This window comes from Hetaerina americana, unplaced genomic scaffold (genome assembly GCF_022747635.1).
Source record: "Hetaerina americana unplaced genomic scaffold, ioHetAmer1.1.p SCAF_2, whole genome shotgun sequence".
Classification (NCBI taxonomy): Eukaryota; Metazoa; Arthropoda; class Insecta; order Odonata; family Calopterygidae; genus Hetaerina; species Hetaerina americana.
The window spans coordinates 33,162,566-33,180,264 of NW_027286763.1; positions in this window are offsets into that span (position 1 = coordinate 33,162,566).

A 17,699-nucleotide genomic window follows, 5' to 3' on the forward strand; every position below is an offset into this window, starting at 1 on the left:
TAAATACAACAAAATTTTCAATTAAGAGAGGGTTATGATGGAATATAATTTTGCCATAATTATCTAAGATTTTTTGTTAGACAACGAATTCTTTCATCCCATATTCAGTTAATAGGCCATTTAGTTTACTTTTGTTGCATATACTGTAACATCAGGCATGACCAAACTCTTATTACTCCTTTCTTATACAATGCGGGACATAATTGAGCTATATTTCTTTGATGGATGTATTTTGCTTCTTATCCTTATTCTTCTCTTCATAATAATTAGTGAGTATAAATAAATTTAGGCATTTTGAGGGAAGCGCGGAGGTAGTTTAATTCATTTAATTCACGCTTTTCCTGCTTGCCTGATTGCTTTTACTTCACTACATTTCACTGATATCAAAATATTGTTTCATATTTCATTGATATCAAAACACTACTTATTGTAGATTATCATCAGCTTACAACACATTTCATAATATGAACATACGACTGTATAACTATCTGCCTACTATGTTGAAATCAGACTGTATCCAGTGTTTCAAGTATAGGGTATATACCTGGTTACTTGCTCACTCACTTTACTCATTGGATGAATTCTTTTGTGACAATCTTCATCATATTTAAAAACTTATGTTTATATGCTAAATAATATTTTTATTGATGTCATTTAATATGGTTGAACTATTCTTCAAAATGAATAAAGCATTATTATTATTATTGTAATATTCCATCATCGTCATAAAAATGGTGTTCATTTCAGATTTTGCGAATATTATGACTTGCTGGACTATCATGTAGTGCGTCGATCATCATTTTCTTTTATCGTTACAAATGGTCACAATGGTTAGAAGTCTTTGGTTCATGTACTTTACGCCTCGGGACGTGATAGAGACTGCTCTCTTTTTCTTCTTCTTCGGATTGCAATGAGCGGGTGATGTCAATATTGTTCCCTCTCCCTTCCTTCCTCCTCGTGCTTGTCGTCATCTGAATGTGTTTTCATACTGACTCTGAACCTGTGCCTTTTGCCAGCATACGAAAATATCTCACGAGAAATTTACAAAGGTGCATATTGCCCTAATGAGTCGCCATGCACAGTTTCCAGCGACCACTTTTATCTTCTGCGGTTTCTAACCAATACTGATATATTTGTCATCAATCTATTGCTATTATCGAAATCTAACACTTCTATGAGTTGAACTTAAAATTAAACCACTTGGCTTTTCCACACAGAATTTTTTTTTACGACTTAGATTTCGTTATGGTATAACATCATAGGTGACCTGATGATGTCATACCATAACGAAAGCTAGGTTGTAAATACAAATTTTTTCTATGTGGAAAAGCCAAGTGGTTTAATTTTAAGTTCTATATGAAGAATTTCCACCAAAGGACGCCAGAAACTGTTTTACTTGTTTGAATTTTCAACCCATGTGCACCACAGCTACTCTGATAATAAAAGTCGTTCACGAATGGCAATTTTCAATTATACACGTACCATTCCATATTAACCATGCATATTTATGTGACAAGCCAATATGTTTATTACAATTGCATTGATCTGGTGGAAATTTGTCCCATTGGAAGTTACATATGAGCCATTATGATGTAAAAAAACTAGTCCTGCAAATTATTAATGACACAAAACGCTTTCATATCGTTCGATAATCTGAGCCGACAGAAAGAAGTGCGAGACTTCTTCAAGAGAGGTATCCTAAAAAGGAATTGCAGAGGAAAAATTGCATCCTAGAAATGTTAAAATGCTGCCTTGAAAATATAGAAATATGACGACTAAGTTACACATTGACATTATACATAAATGAAGAGGCGTAGGAAGAAACGAAGCATCATTCCCTTCGAATATAAAGATATTCTTAGTCAATTTAGATGTTTCGCAATCATCCATTATTGTGGCCAAAATCCCAGGATTGTACCATGATGGTTTTCGACCTAACAAAGATGCAAGACATTTTTTTCTGAAATATTTTGAGGTCGGAAAGTTTTCAGACCACCATAGTATATATGTAAAAACTTTTTGTTATTTTACATAGGCATATGTTTTGTGTGGAACCAATACCAGACATCAGCTGACATGATTGCATCAAGGTCGCAGTCGAATGACTTGAAGGACAATAGAAGAGGATTTTATGCCTAAATAGAGTGTTCACCGGTGTAGCAAACTGTTATTTAAGGAGAAAAATCCATCCAAATCTCACCACGTGTTTCGATTCACTTAGTGAACGAATGCTCATGTATTACAGTCACTTTGATTCGTTCAGTGCACTCAGATTTTCCGAATTTAACCTTTAAGAAAATCTCAATCGAACTATAAAACACTTTCCGGAGTTTTATATCCTAAGCCTGTGCATAATAGAGTTTTGACAGGGTGGAAAACGATGGCTTGGCTATGTATACAATGGGGATAATGTAAATCGTCCGTCCAAAGCTTATTCCGTGGCCACGATATTTTTAAACATGTGCGGTTTGAGCCAATGCTATTAATCAATTATTCATTCAATAAAATCGAATTCGGATCAAATATATCCAAATTGGTGTCAATTTTGACGATTTTCGAGGGAGCCCTAATCGGGATTGCCCATCTCGGTCGCCGCGTCTGTTCCGCAGAGGGGAAGAGTTTTCTTCGTCGAGAGTTTTCCACCTAGCTTCATTTCCTCCTCCTCCATCCCCACCTCTTCTCCAGCCATTCCTCTCCTCCTCGCCCACTCCCTCTCGTGCCTCGGCTTCTGTTCACGGATTCTACGAGTCTCCGCGAGACGTGACCCGGCGGCTCTGCCTTCTGCTTACCCTTCTCCTTCCTCCCTCAACCCGCCTCTCGAAGACCCCTCCTCCTGACGGCAGGGAGGCTTTTATTGGGACAATAAATAAACCGGGCTGCAGTCTTAGTCTTCCCTTTCTTCGTTGCCTCGCTTTTTGAATTCCTTAGACGTAGCTAAATGGCGTTTCCTTTTATATTGACCCATAAGAGATGGAGAACAATGGGTAAGAACACTGGGTGGAATGCATATTTATGGCTTTACGTGACGGTTTTCCCCAATGTGAGGAAATGATGCTTTTTCTTCTTCTTTCCTCGGATTTCTCCTTTTTTCCTCTATCCCACGGAGATATACGCCGTGGAATACCTTAAGGCCCCATGAGTTTTTCCACGTTTTGCTTCAAATTTTACGACAATTTTGACTCGGATGCTTTTAAATGACCCAAACCGGATACGCGCTCGCCTTGGTTAATTGCGGACAAATAGATGTCCATCTTCAGGCCTGCGGATCAATTTGTTCGTTCAGGAGGATCCATGCTCGTGGCAGGCGTCCCCCTTGCCACTGAACCCGTGGTCGATCAAAACCGCATCCATCTCCGTTCTCGACGGCCTGACGAAGGATTTCCCGCGGTTCCCTTTCTGTCCTTATTTATGACCCGTTTATAATGTTGATAAAATGTAGAACGTACTTCTCGGTTCAATTAAAAATCTTAGAGATTTTGGTGTAGAATCGATCGAAATACGTAGCGCCTTTCTGATCGAGTTTTTTTGCGTCTACTACACTGTGACTCTTCAGTGATACCTGGTGGGAAATCGATCGGTTTCATTCAAATCACCCCAGAATATGCATTACTTTAGTTTCAACAAAATCCTTAAAAATTGTGACATTAAAAGTTTAGGAATATTGGAATATAAATTTAATATTTACTAGGTATGAGGGCGATTCGATAAGTAAGGTCTCCTATTTTTTTCATGTAAAATCAAATTTTTTCTCAACTTTGTGAACATTGTGGGAAAGGCTGAGCATTTAGCTATTTTTCTATATAGTCGTCTTGACGATCAATCACTTTTTGCATACTTATAACCAGCTTTTTGCTACCGGCGTCGTACCTTTCTCCCGCCGCGTCGCGAAGCCAACTTACCACTGCTTCTCCGATATCAATTCATCGCCATTTAGTTGAAGTGTCCTCGTCTGACTTGAATTTCTGTCCTCCAATGTGTTTTTTGAGAGCAGAAAACAAGTGATAGTCGCTGGGGGCAACGTCCGGGCTGTAAGGAAGGTGGTCGATTGTATCCCAGCCAAATTCATTGAGTAGGGTGGTCGTTTGATGAGACACGTGCATGCTGGTGTGGACGTGCATTGTCGTGATGCAAACACACTCCTTTGGTGAGACACCTTGTTGTAACCGAGGACCTCCGACACAAAATTCTGCATGGAGAAGTAGCCACTCTCTTCATTAAGACCTTCCTTTATCTCACGAAGGGTAATTCTCCGGTTATTGCGCACCATCTCGCCAATTGGAGCCATCGTTGATTCCGGCAAACTCGGCGGCCGCGAACGCTGTTCATCGTGGACGTTTTCCCTGCCATCAAAAAACTCCCTGCACCACTTCCGCACGTTTTTGATGTCCACCACTTCCATACACTTCTCACCGTACACTTCAACTAAATGGCGATGAATTGATATCGGAGAAGCAGTCGTCAGTTGGCTTCGCGACGCGGCGGGAGGAAGGTACGACGCTGGTATTAAAAAGCTGCTTACGAGGATGCAAAGAGTGATTGATCGTCAGGGCGACTATTTAAAAAAATAGCTAAATGCTCAACCTTTCTAACGATGTACGCAAAGTTGAGAATAAATATAACTTTCATGAAGAAAAATAGGAGACTTTACTTTTCGAATCGCCCTCGTATTAATATGATATTGCAGGTACTCAAATAACGCAATAATTTTTATGGAATACTAACAAAAAGTAAAGAGTTGTACTCTATATAGAAATGAGAAATGTTTAAAGTCTATTCTTTAGATGCCCAATAAAACCCAGAACCCTCTATTAACCTCATTGAGATCCCTACAGCTGACATTTAACAGTACTGAAAATCAAGGTCTTATTCCTCTTGCAGTGTTACTTTGATCGTTTCTATACGGAATTTCAATCAAATGTTAACAAAAATGTCTCATTGGAGTAAACAAGCTTAAGAAATAGTATTTTCACATTGAAATTATTTCAGTAGATCTATATAAAAATTAATAGAAGCTTGTATGGCTTCGTGGAAATTATGTTTATCTATAAATAAAAATTAATTATGTAGTTACCATAGATCTGTCATATTTGCAAGCCATTAAAATGGACTTTTACTGCCCACAATTAAACTTTCCACGTTTTTGTTTTGCTATGAATAGCGTTTATGGGCTCACTAAGTTCTAGTAAATATCAAAAATTAATTTTAATTTGGAATATTTTCATCCTGTCTCTATCCATCTATTGCTCTCATTCTCGTTTAGCGTGGGTACTAACAAGAACACACTGACTACTTCTTTTTCAAGAGGTGTGACTTTCTCCTACATCCTCATCGTTCATCGAAATACAGGCAATAAACGGTAGCAAAGACATGAACATTATCATTCGATTAAGTTTTTCCAATTGTACATGGAAAGTGAAGTGGAAAGGAATCATGGTATTCAATCACTCAGCAGCTCAAGCAAAACGGAAGCAGTATTTACCTTATTCCTTATGTAGGGAAGTATTTTTTGAAGCTGAATATTTTGCACGAACCGTTTAAATCAATGTCTTCAGAACTATTAATTATGTAAAGTTCAGTTTCTCGTATTGATAGAATTATACGGCTCAACTTTATGAATGGCATAAACACCATTAAAAGAAGAAATACGTGTTTTATAGATAAATAAAGTCATCGATAACAATTGAGGAAAATTTAATAAGTCGAAAATTTAATTTTTAAATGGATTACTATAAAATTTTACACGTACGGCAAAATCATCTGAAAAAAAGACTGAAACATATGAACAATGAATACAAAGTGGGGATTTTCAGCTAAGGGACGAATTACATTCAGAATGGAATCTGAAATGTCACCAAGTTCCTTGGAGCTTCTCTCGGGCGATCCTTGGCTTCCTAATCGCACTACGTACATGCATAGCACCCGAGGAGCACGTAGCTACTTCTGGAGGATTGCCACGTAGCGGGAACCACATATTCATCCAAATAATACTCGGGTCATAACCGTCGCCAGATTCCGAATGGACTTATTTCTTCGAGTAGTTTGTGGGTGTGGATAGAGGATTCGTGAAGGGGAGATTTTGGAAAGCACCAGTTGACTTTTGTGTTTTTATTCTTCTCACATACACGACTTTATTCTGTAGTTCGGGATCGAGCTTGAGTTTATTTAAAAGCATAGTAATTTATTATTATTGAGATGTCAATGGTATAGGCAGAGGTAAAATAAAATCATGAGCGGATACCAATAGTCATACATTTTTAAGGAAAAAAGAAAGTAGAAGGAGGGTATTTTGGTGTTATGGGAAACCTTGTAACAGGAATGGTTACTCACAAAACGTACACTTATTGATGATCCCCATCTTTTACTACATATCTTGTTCACATCAACTATTCCTATGATTATAATTTTTTACTACCCTGGTCTAGTAAAATTGCACTTGAGGAAAATTGAATAATAATAACTTTGTAAGTTCCACTGATTTTTTTAAATTTAAAAACGATCGGTTTCGTAAAATAGTCGACAGCATTAGGTACTTGATAATTTCGACTATTTGACGATGCCGTTTATTTTTAAAATAAAAATCAGTGGAACTTAGAAAGTTATTATTATTCAATTTACATCGTGAAGTTCCATCAAGTTGAGCCGAAAACTATAAAATTGCATTTGAGGGTTGATAGGCGCATTGCTTTTCGATCACGGAATGGAAGCTCTAGGCTGTGGTCTTTTAAAAAACATTTTGGAGGAAAACAAGTTTTGATGGCCACTTAAATCATAAGTATTCGTAAAAACTATTATAAGCCAAATATCGTGATTATTCCGAGAATGCTTCTACTATTTCATGTGTAGTATTTAAAAAGTAATTCTGAATTTATAATGTATTGCGATCTTTTCATTTAGTGGTGTACGTCGATTATTACCCAAATAATACGGATTTCGGACGTTTTTTATGAGCCTAGTCAATTGCAGATATCATATAAAAATAATTATGCTGAAAAAATCATACGTGTCAGATGTTTTATGCCAGTTCAACTTCTGGTGTATGGGAAGGAAGAACTCAGATCAGAGATTGACTTAAACGGAATTTGTATAATTCTATAGGATTGCGGTCAAAAAGAGTTGCGGGTGAGTGAAGAGTGTATGAATTGTGGGAAACGGCTAAATGTATTGCATCTTCTGTTTATGACACGCTAGCATGTCCATATGCTATGATTTAGTTCTTGGGTACCACAATGGGATCCGGTAAACTGTTAAATGACGTTTGACAGGGGTGAAGTACACTTCGTTGATTCTTCAATCGCCTTAGTTATGCATTTGTACTGCTGCACTATTGTATTAAGCAAAATATTTTTATAAATGAAAGATATGTTATATAACAATGAAAAATTTCGAGCCTCGGATTGATCAGCTTTCTTGTCTCAATCATGCTACAAAGTTTCTTGTTAAAACGACTATTTTGATGCAAAACACCTCAAACCGACTGGTTTTTATCATTTTTCTTTGACAAATATTTGATATTTTAAGTATTTAATGTACTTGTTGTCCTTTACCATTTTTTTGTGAGGTTGAGCACTGCTATATAGAGCTCCCATATTACCTAAAACTCTGTTGTTGATTTTTTTGTTATTGTGATCTATGAAACTGTTCGTAAACAAATATATGTTCTCAAATTATTCCAACAAAATGAACTTATCTCGTGCATCAAAATTGTGGGATAGTTCATATTTGGTTAAAAATAGTTCTCTAAATTTAATTCACTTTTAAGTAAAATTATTCAGTACAAGTTTAGAATTGAAGACTGTGACCTATTAATTTTATAGCCTCATTATTATCGATTCACTTATCGGAGCAAATGGGTAAATATCCATGCCTTAAATTTTAGCATATAAATAGTTCCTCCGTGATAACTAATCTCTGAATCAGAATTTGAATTCCAAATCGCCAGGGTTACATTTCGGTCTTTTAATACTATGTTTCAATTATAGATCTCACCTTTACTTTTGCCTGGAAAAAATGGCAACTGTGCCATTGTGATAAGGTAAGGCATTTCTTTCAAGTTTTAGAAGACAGTACCCGAAATTGATATTTCCGCGACCAATAGCTGGAATCAAAGTCTCATGCATTTTACTGGTATTTGGTATATTTTAAGCACCCGTTTTTAAATCAATCATTATTTACTATGTTCCGTCAGAACTTACGCTTTAACAGTATCTTCATTCTCAAAATTGAGCTTTTATCCGGACCGTTAAAGATTGTGGCGACGCCCTTGCATTCGTGCGCCCAATCCCTGATAGACTGATTAGCCACGTCCTTCCCTGCAAATAGCCTAACGGATATACACTTTTGAAATATCCGTCGTAACACCGCCGTTTGAATGACGTCCAAAAAAGTCACCCTTTAAATGATCCTATTTCTGTCTTCATCAGTATTCCGAGAGACACGAATTAAGTGCGCTCTGCGAGTGTACCTGACCGGAATATCGAAGGTTTTCGTGAAAAAGACAAAGAAAGACGAGAGCCAATACTTACGGGTCATTCACCGAATGAGCTCCCCGTGAGCAAACAAGACGTATATAGTGTGAATTACGTTAAAAATGGATCTGAATCAGGTATAAATTTTATCCTGGATTTTGGGTAGCCGATTAGAATTTGTCTCTTATACGTTCTATTTTTCTCTATGTTCGTTTAGAAGTAAGGCACAAAAATTCCCTAAGCAATTTCATTAGCAGTGCGAATATAACTGCTGATGATGACATCAGTGTTTTACGATGGCTAAAGAACAATTGAATTAAAACGGCCAACCTGAAACCTCAGTAATTAACTCGAAGGCTAGCTTGGCACAAATAATCCTTAGGGTGGGTGAAATTTACCAGTTCATGATGGTAGGGATACCCTTTCTCTATGGTACACAAGAATACCATCCAAGGTCCATTAGCCAGAAAATCGTACTTTTAATATGTTAAAATGAGCAGTTTGCAATCAACTCCTTTTATTTGAACCATGGATTCAATGATCAGTAGGATAGTACTCTGATCTCCACCAAATAGACAACAAAGCCAACAAAGTTTCAGAGTTGTTTTGGGATAAAAAGCATTTTATACTCATTTAAATGGGTGCAAGAACTTATTTGTCCTGGAATAGGGAACAATTTATTGAAATAAAGTTATACAAGACAAGCTGTTTAAGACTTAAAAAGTGGAAAACTGATTAAAATACAGGAAGGGGACGGAAAAATTTAGTGTTAGTGTAGCCTACAAGCGTTGGGAATAGAATTATGAAAGAATAAGAAAAGGGGAAGAGGTTGGTGTCGTGACTAATGTACCCCATAGGATCCAGTTTCAAATCTCGGAAGTGGAAGGATTTTTTAGTTGAATCTCAAACCCTACTTGCGGTTTTATGTGGAAAGGTTTTCACGTGGAGTAAGGCGTCCATCGGCTGTGGACCCCTTGGCTTATAACGTTAAGAGTAGACTAATGCCGACTTTGAGTTTCCCTCCATCCGGCCCGCATTTCCTAATTATTCTACCCCTAATAAATTACCCACCTATCCCTAATGTTGCAAATGACCTTTGCTGTCAGTCGTCTCCCCTAATAACCACTTACTACTAGGATGAGTAAATGGGTGAAATATGGTCCTCTATCAAGCCACGTACATATACAATGGGAAAAACGGAATAAATTGTTTGATAGGAATTCTATGAAATATCATTTTCAGTATTGAATGAAGAGGTAGAAAGATGCGTAGTCAACATAGAACAGGTAACGAATAGAATATTACTAGTAGAGATAAAAGCAGAACCGATGAATTTGGCCATTGTTCAATGATACCAGCCACCGAGCAATCCCAAAGAAGAAAAAGTCGATAGGATATACGATCAGTTAGAGGGCATAACCGCGTGTGCTCCTACAGGGAAACATTTGATAGCGATGGGGGATTGAAATGCGACGGCAGGCGAAGGAAAAATGGTTATGAGGTGGGGACTACAGTTTAGGCACGAGGAAAGACCGCGGGGAGAAAGCAATTGGGTTCTGCAGGAGACAGGTGTTAGTCATCAACAGCACTTGATTTAGACACCCCAAAGGCGTAGGTATACATGAAAAATGCCAGGTGAGTCAGAAAGGAATCAGTGAGATTATATAATAATTAGGCACAGATTCATAGACAAACAGTATGATCAATTTCACAGCTTCCCGAGAGGGGATACGTACGGACTCTGACTACAATTTAGTTATTTTGAAGAGTAGCGTCCGTTTAAAAAAGATAAGGCAGGGGCGGCGGGTTAGGAAATGGAATGTAGAAGCATTAAATGGATTGGCGAGGAAGGAGTATCAGCAGGCTGAAGAGAAAATCATGGATGACGGTAAAGAGTTGAGTACTATCGAAGAAAAATGGGAATGTATTAAGAAAGGGTTATCGAAAGCCGCAAAAGACACTATTGGAACCGTTAACGCTAAAAGGACTAGGAAACCATGGATCACGGATGAGAGGATTACAAAGATGGATGAGAGGAGAGCATAGAAGAATGTAAACACAGAGTTAGGCAAAATAAAGAACAAAGAGTTAAATAATAAATTGAGACGGGCAACAAATAAAGCAAAAGAAGCATGGTGGAAGACGCAGTGTGAGGATATGGAAAGTCTGCAGAGGAAGGGTGAAATTGACGATGAGATAGAAAGGGCATTAAGGGAGATGAAACTAAATAAGGCTGTGGGGGTGGATAACATTCCCGTGGAACTATTGAAATGTTTAGGAAAATGTGGGAGGAAGAGGCAATATGGGCTGATTCGGGGTATGTATGAGGAAGGAATCTGGCCGGAAGACTGTGAGATCAGTTTTAGTTCCTATTCCGAAGAAGGTAAAGGCTGCATCATGTGAGGACTACAGGACAATAAGTTTGATATCGTTAAAAATTGTTATGATAAGAACACAAGAGTGACAGGTCGCTTATGGAATTTATGCTGGGAGTCACTTGAAGTACGAAGAAAACAAGCGAGACTTACACTTTTAGAAAGGCTCAGGACAGCGAGTTTAACGATGGCACTAAAGGAATTATAATGGCCCCACAATAATTAGGTAGATCACACCACAAAGATAAACTAAGGGAGATAGATTCCAGTACAGATATATATATATATATATATATATATACTCATCCATACTAAAAAGAAAGACTCGTATTTTTCCACAGATTTTATTATACGGTACAACGCGTTTCACCAACTTGCGGCAACACCACAGGTACAAATTTGCAAAACAGACAGAGCAAGAATATATACCCTCAGGACAGAGTGGGGGCGGGAAGACCCATCCCCCTTTCCCCCAAAAACTTCAACATTGAACTCGTGAATATCACTAATATAGCTACCAACAATGGTTTCAACCCCAAACTAGTTGACACATTAATACGGAAAAAAACAAAAAGCAATGGCCATAAAAAGCATTTTCGTATCACAGCCCGCAGTATCTGAAGATTTTAAGTGGTGCTCGATCCCATTTCTGGGAGATCTTTCATATAGCATTTCTAACTGCCTACCCACCTCACTCAAAGCAGCCTTCTACCCACCCATAACCCTCTCCAAACTTCTAGCCAATGGAAAAGACACCCAGGATAGCCTTCTCAAATCAGGCATTTATAAACTGAAATGCGAGGATTGCAACAGCGTTTATGTCGGTCAGACCGGCAGGAATATCAAGTTACGAGTCAAGGAACACGCAAGGTGTCACAGAAATCAGAATAACAACTCTCTCTTCGCCAAGCATTTACTAGAATTCGACCACAGCAGTGACTTTGTCCCAGAAATATTACACACACTCCCAAAAGGATTAAAAATGGACGCTCTCGAGCAATTAGTGATAAGAAGGCACTTGGTAAACCCCAACATGACACTTTGTAATGAGCAATTGTTCCCATACCCCTCCCCACTGCTCCCCGAGAAACTAGCCTGGAAATGGTCAAAACAATCCATCAACGCACCTGCGAGCCCCCACCCCTCTCAGGTCCTTCCAACCCTCCCCGCATCCACTGTGTTCTGAGGGTATATATTCTTGCTCTGTCTGTTTTGCTAATTTGTACCTGATGATGCCGCAAGTCGGTGAAACGCGTTGTACCGTATAATAAAATTTGTGGAAAAGTACGAGTCTTTCTTTTTAGTATGGATATTAAATACTTCCACGAAGTGAAGCCTGAAACAATAGAATATATAAATACTCATCCTTTCCCCGAACAATCAGAAATCATATTAGTAAGAAACCGAAGCAACTTAAGAAATATCGAAAAACATTGAATTTACAAGTCGGACAAAATTAAACATTGCAAAGATATTAGGTATCTTTGTAGGTGCACGTGTATGTTAGTTGGTAGTTTGAGTATTTGCATGAGTGTGGGGTGTAAGTGTTCTTGCATGAATGTGTGCTGGGTGTGTGATGTCGTAACACGCCCTTGCGGTGGCTTGCGAGGCATTAAGTAGCTGTGGATGTAGATATCTTACGCAGCTAAAGTTGTTTTCAGAATCATCAACAAAAGGATAGCAGTAGGGCCAATGACTTCTTTGGGGATGATCAGTTTGGGTTTAAGAAGGGGAGAGGCACGCCTGATGCCTTTGCAGTAATGACCTCACTAATCGAGAGGAATATAGAATATATTCAGGGCGTATTAGCTTGTTTCGTAGATTTCTAAAAGGCGTTTGATGAAGTGAATTGGGAAAAATAATGAGTATATTGCAGAAAATAGGAAAAGATTGGAGAGACAGGAGGCTAATCCGCAACTTGTATGTGTCCCAGACGGATGAAGGGAGGAAGAAAGTACACAGGGATGAAGAGGATCTTGACGTGGAGTACAGGTAGGTTGCTGGGTTGTGTTTTGTTAGGAGTCACAAAATATTTATTTGGTAGTTGTGTCCATCCAACACCTACCTTAACCGGTAGATTACTCTTCATAATAATCATTTTCTGAAGGAGGGGTGGAATAGCTAACAACTTTAAGTGCCATAAACATTTTTCAGAATAATGAAGATAAAAATTAGCATGCGTAAAGAAAATCATGAAGATTATCAATCAATATGTAACAAGCTTAAAGGTTTACCGTTTCTTCCTTTAGCCAAATGTTATGCAAATATTCGATTTTATAATCATATTACTAGTTTATTGTGCATGATATCCTTTCAAATAAATTGCATTCGTAAGTTATACAGCCATCAATAATGTAGGTCTTCCTTGCTCAATTAAAAAAAAATTATTCCATGATTTTTATTAATTAATGAGGAAAAAAATAAAAAGTGGCGGATGAAAATTTAGATTTTCTGAGAAAAATGGACTGTATATTGTATTGTATACTGTATTGTATACTGTCATTATGTAAAAATATTTTGTCTCTTATCTGTTTTTATGTGTTCGAATGTAATTTTCGTTGTTAGTAGTTATCTTTGACCTAACCTGACCGTTGCCACCAGGAAATTTGCCTAATTGCAACGTAATTGTGTAAATAAATAATTATCAGGATATCACCACTTTTCATTTCATTTCAGGGGCACCATTTTCTTTTCCCCTTGTCCATAGTAAAACTTTATCTAAATTGGCTCTTTTAATTTAATTTTCCAGTTTTCTTAGGAAAAAAGAGGTCATAGTCAATCCACTCTTAGAGGAGGCTCTAAATTTGGCCTTTTTTGAGAAAGCAAAGAACTTATTGAGTACCAACTCCTAGAGGACCTGCTCTTAAAACAATCGTATTTAAAAGATTTGCAGCATATAATATTGGGAATTGTTTAGGGATTGTTTATTCTCTAAGAACTTATTTAGAAATTATGGGCTTATTTTGAGCAAAGGAAAAGAACTACACGTTACTTCTAGTTTGAAATATAAGTTTTTCACTGCACACAAACCAAATGGTGGCAAATTGCCGAAATCGAAAAATGGGGGTTGTAGTCCAATGGGTAGAGCGCTGGTCTACTAACCAGTGAGCCAAGGTTCGATTCCGGAAGATACCTCGGAGCACCCTTATCTCTAGCCAACCTCCGGGATATTTTTTGCACTACATCTTCCTGGGAAACCAAAGGTGACACACGGAAAGGAACTGGCCACCCAACCATGGTGAGTACATGTCGCACGCCATTTGGCTTTGTTTTAGGTGAGTTCTACCTTCACTAATCGAACCAACCCACAGGTTGATATGTGTGTGATGATGATAAGATTCTCTTCTTTAAAAATGAGTCTTAGTGCAATAATATTTCCTCTTATTCTTATTGGTATTCTCTTTTGCATTGCTGTGCTCTTCTCTCAAGCCTTCGTTAGTTCGTTATTTCATACTTTCGATGCATTAGTTTATAGACGGGGAGCACAGGGAAAGGAAATGGTCTCCCTACTATGATGTGTGAATTTCACACGCCATCAGGTTTAGTACTAAGTGAACTCCACAATTCTCTATCAGCTAAGTATAATGTCAATCCAAATTGGTTTAGCCTCACCTTTCTAACCAACCTGCGGGTAGATGTAAATGAAGTTATATTCAGCATCTCATTGAGTGCATCAAAATGCATTAACAACCCACCTGGTGGAGATCCCTCCCTCTTAAGATTTCCACTATGTGAGGTGCTAAGTGGTCTATGTTCCATTGGGAAACTCTGTTATCGTCCTTAGCACGTTGCGTATCGGGTCAAGTTTCCCTCCGTCTAAGTACACGCTTGCTGGCTCTGGTCAGGTGACAATCGATTGGCTGATTCTCGAATGTTAAATCTTCCTCACCACAGATATCCACGCCTCGATGAGGGATGATCTGGTGTGGCGGTTTTTGCGCCCTCTTCTCTGATATCGATACTTCGGTTCGTCGGTCCCAATATCCATTGGATCGGCAAATTAGTTTTGTCTCGCCGAAGGCGATGATGTGGTCCCGGTTGAGGCTGAAATCCGTCACCGCTGACTTCTTTTATACCCCAGCCAAATGGATTTTTGTACTTCTTAAAAAAATGAACGGGGTCGCTCCGGGTTAACTACTGTGATTTATTGTACGAATACCTTTTTCTTACCCTATTCCTCAATTAGCACGCATAATTTATCGTCTATATTTTTCAACATCCAAAATACGAGCCAATTCAGCGTCCTCTCAATAGATCTGTATACATTAATGACACAGTTAATCCTGTTAAGTTAACCTTCATGTAAACGCAGTATTCACAAACAATTTGATATTTATCAATTGAATGGCAATTTAAAATATTTATAATTATTAATTATTGAATTCTGCCAGATTAAACGAATAAATTGTAGTGCTACAATTACCTGAAATCCTTCTTTCATTTTCCCACAGTCATGCGATTTAAAAATTTATAATTACAAAATATTATTATATTTTTAATAAATATATCTTTATGAGTTAGTTTAAAATCATTTCCAAATGTTATTTTGGTTTTATTTGTTTCCATATGAATATATTTTGTGATCAAAATATTTATCAATACCAGCCGCCTCTTTCCTCATTTATCTTCTGAAATTTACAGAGCTCGCCTTTATTTGGTGATGATTGAGTCACATATCAGTACAAAACACCATTTTTGTTCAAAAAGTCATGGTTTCTTTGAACTCCTTGTTTCTGTAAAACGGTCTCTTCCTTCACTGGAAGCCCTCGCCTCAGTCACATCTGTGATCCAATTAGTATTATGCCTTCTTCCAGAGGGGATTCATATATATTTTTTTAGTTAAGTACGCACATCATGTTTCATCGTTCCAATAACTAATTGTCGAAATTCACACCTAGTCCCAGTACATATTTTAGATTATGGAACAGAATTTATACCACTCTCTAATTTTTGGAATACAATGGATATAATAACTTTATAATATAACGGATACTAAATAATATAGTGTATATAGCATCCAGGTCCCCTAACCACTTAGGTACGTGTGCATAATACTTTTATGGATATAAATTCTAGTTATGACGCCATAGCGCTGAAACATTATTGGTTAAAAAACAGAAAGGTGCTAGTAACATTTAAATATTTTTAATACACTGACATTACAGCTTGCTTCTCTTCATACAGTTTGTTGGATATGCTGTTATCCATACTATAAACAACCCAGCACTCAATTCAATATTTTTTCTCCTCAATGTTTTGCTCAATATTAGTGCCATGTCCTTTCCGCTCTTCTTCTCTCAAATATACCTCTACTACCTATTTACGCAGTGGCTATTATCACTTCTGTTATCTCCAGCCTTTCCCTGCAAATCGCAAAAACTTATCTTTTAATATTTTATTTGTTGCTGGTTCTATTTTTCAATATCCATGGCATCAACAATCCATGTATCTTTTATATAAATGTTATTCCTGCTCCCTCTTTTTGTCTACGTTATTTTTACTTGGGTTTGCAAAGATCTCTAGACATGACAACCTTGCCTTACCTTGCCTTCTCCGAAGTAAGCATCTTCTTCTAGTTGCCATAATTTATATCGCTCTCATCCTAATTTTATGACAGTATTGAAATGTTTTTTCCTTTCTTTGGACTGCAGAATGTTATATATTTTCCCAAAGACCACTTCATTATTGTACAAGTGATTACCGATACGTTTCAATGAATCATAGAAAATCACAAGTATTTACCTAAACCCCGACAAGGCGCATAACTAGGGAGTGGAAAAAAAATTAGAACTATGTAGAAATTATTTATCCTCGATTAGTTTTTACGTGTACATAAAAAGGCCTATTTTTATCTCTCATATACTAATGCTTTGTAAATCGCTGATGTGAACTAACAATTTGCTAAAATCAGTTTAGGGTGGGTCAGTTGAGAACGATCACCCCCTGAAATCGCTGCTTGATGAGTGATGCGTAAAATCACGTGCATTAACTGTGCCGAGAAGTAATTTTAATCTCATAAAAAATCTAAAGTCAAAATGAAGTTTGAGTTTGGCGTTTCAATTTAAAATTTCCGCGGCTCTGCGATGTCCCCTCAGACGTTTGTGCGCAAGGGGTGAGGGTGGGATTGAAGGGAGTTCGGTAACCTCTGCCCAGAGCGAGCGGTGGCACTGAGGCCGCGCGGGTCCAATTGCTGAGGGCCTTCCCTCCCGAGGACCCCACCCGCTCCAAGCGTCAGGCCCGCGCCCCTCAATTTCCGGGGATATTGCAGTTGCGGGAATCCCCAGCAAGAGGCGCCTCTGTACGCGCAACAACTATAGCACGGTCGGCTCTCCCTTACAAATGTTTTCCGCTCTCGCGTTTCCCGTCCTGCCCGCTTCCCTTTCCCTGGGGGGAGCCAGTGGGAAAGAGATGGGGGTTTTGGAGACCCTGTCGATGATGGCCCCTCTGGGAATCCTCCATGACCCACCCACCCGCCACCGTTGCTGACCCTCCCGCAGCCCGCAGATTTGACGCCGAAAGAGAGATGCGGAACCATGTGCAGGCAAATGCCGGTGGGTGGGCGTCGAGGGAGTGGTACGTTAATCTGTTCACGGTCCCATTGCGATGCCAGCACCGCGCTCCTCCCCATCCCTTCTCTGGCGCCATATAATATGTTATATGTGTGCGTCCCACGACCCCATGTCACTCGGTCTCCTGTCACTTTGCATTGCTCTCTACACATAGAGTTTCAGCCGTCCATTTTCTTTTTTTCAGACATTTTGGTTAGTATTTTTTACGCTGGAAAAAACGATGGGAAAGTAGCAAGGGCAGAAAAGAGACTGAGACCCCAATGAGGGAGCAATGGAGTATGACTTGTTTG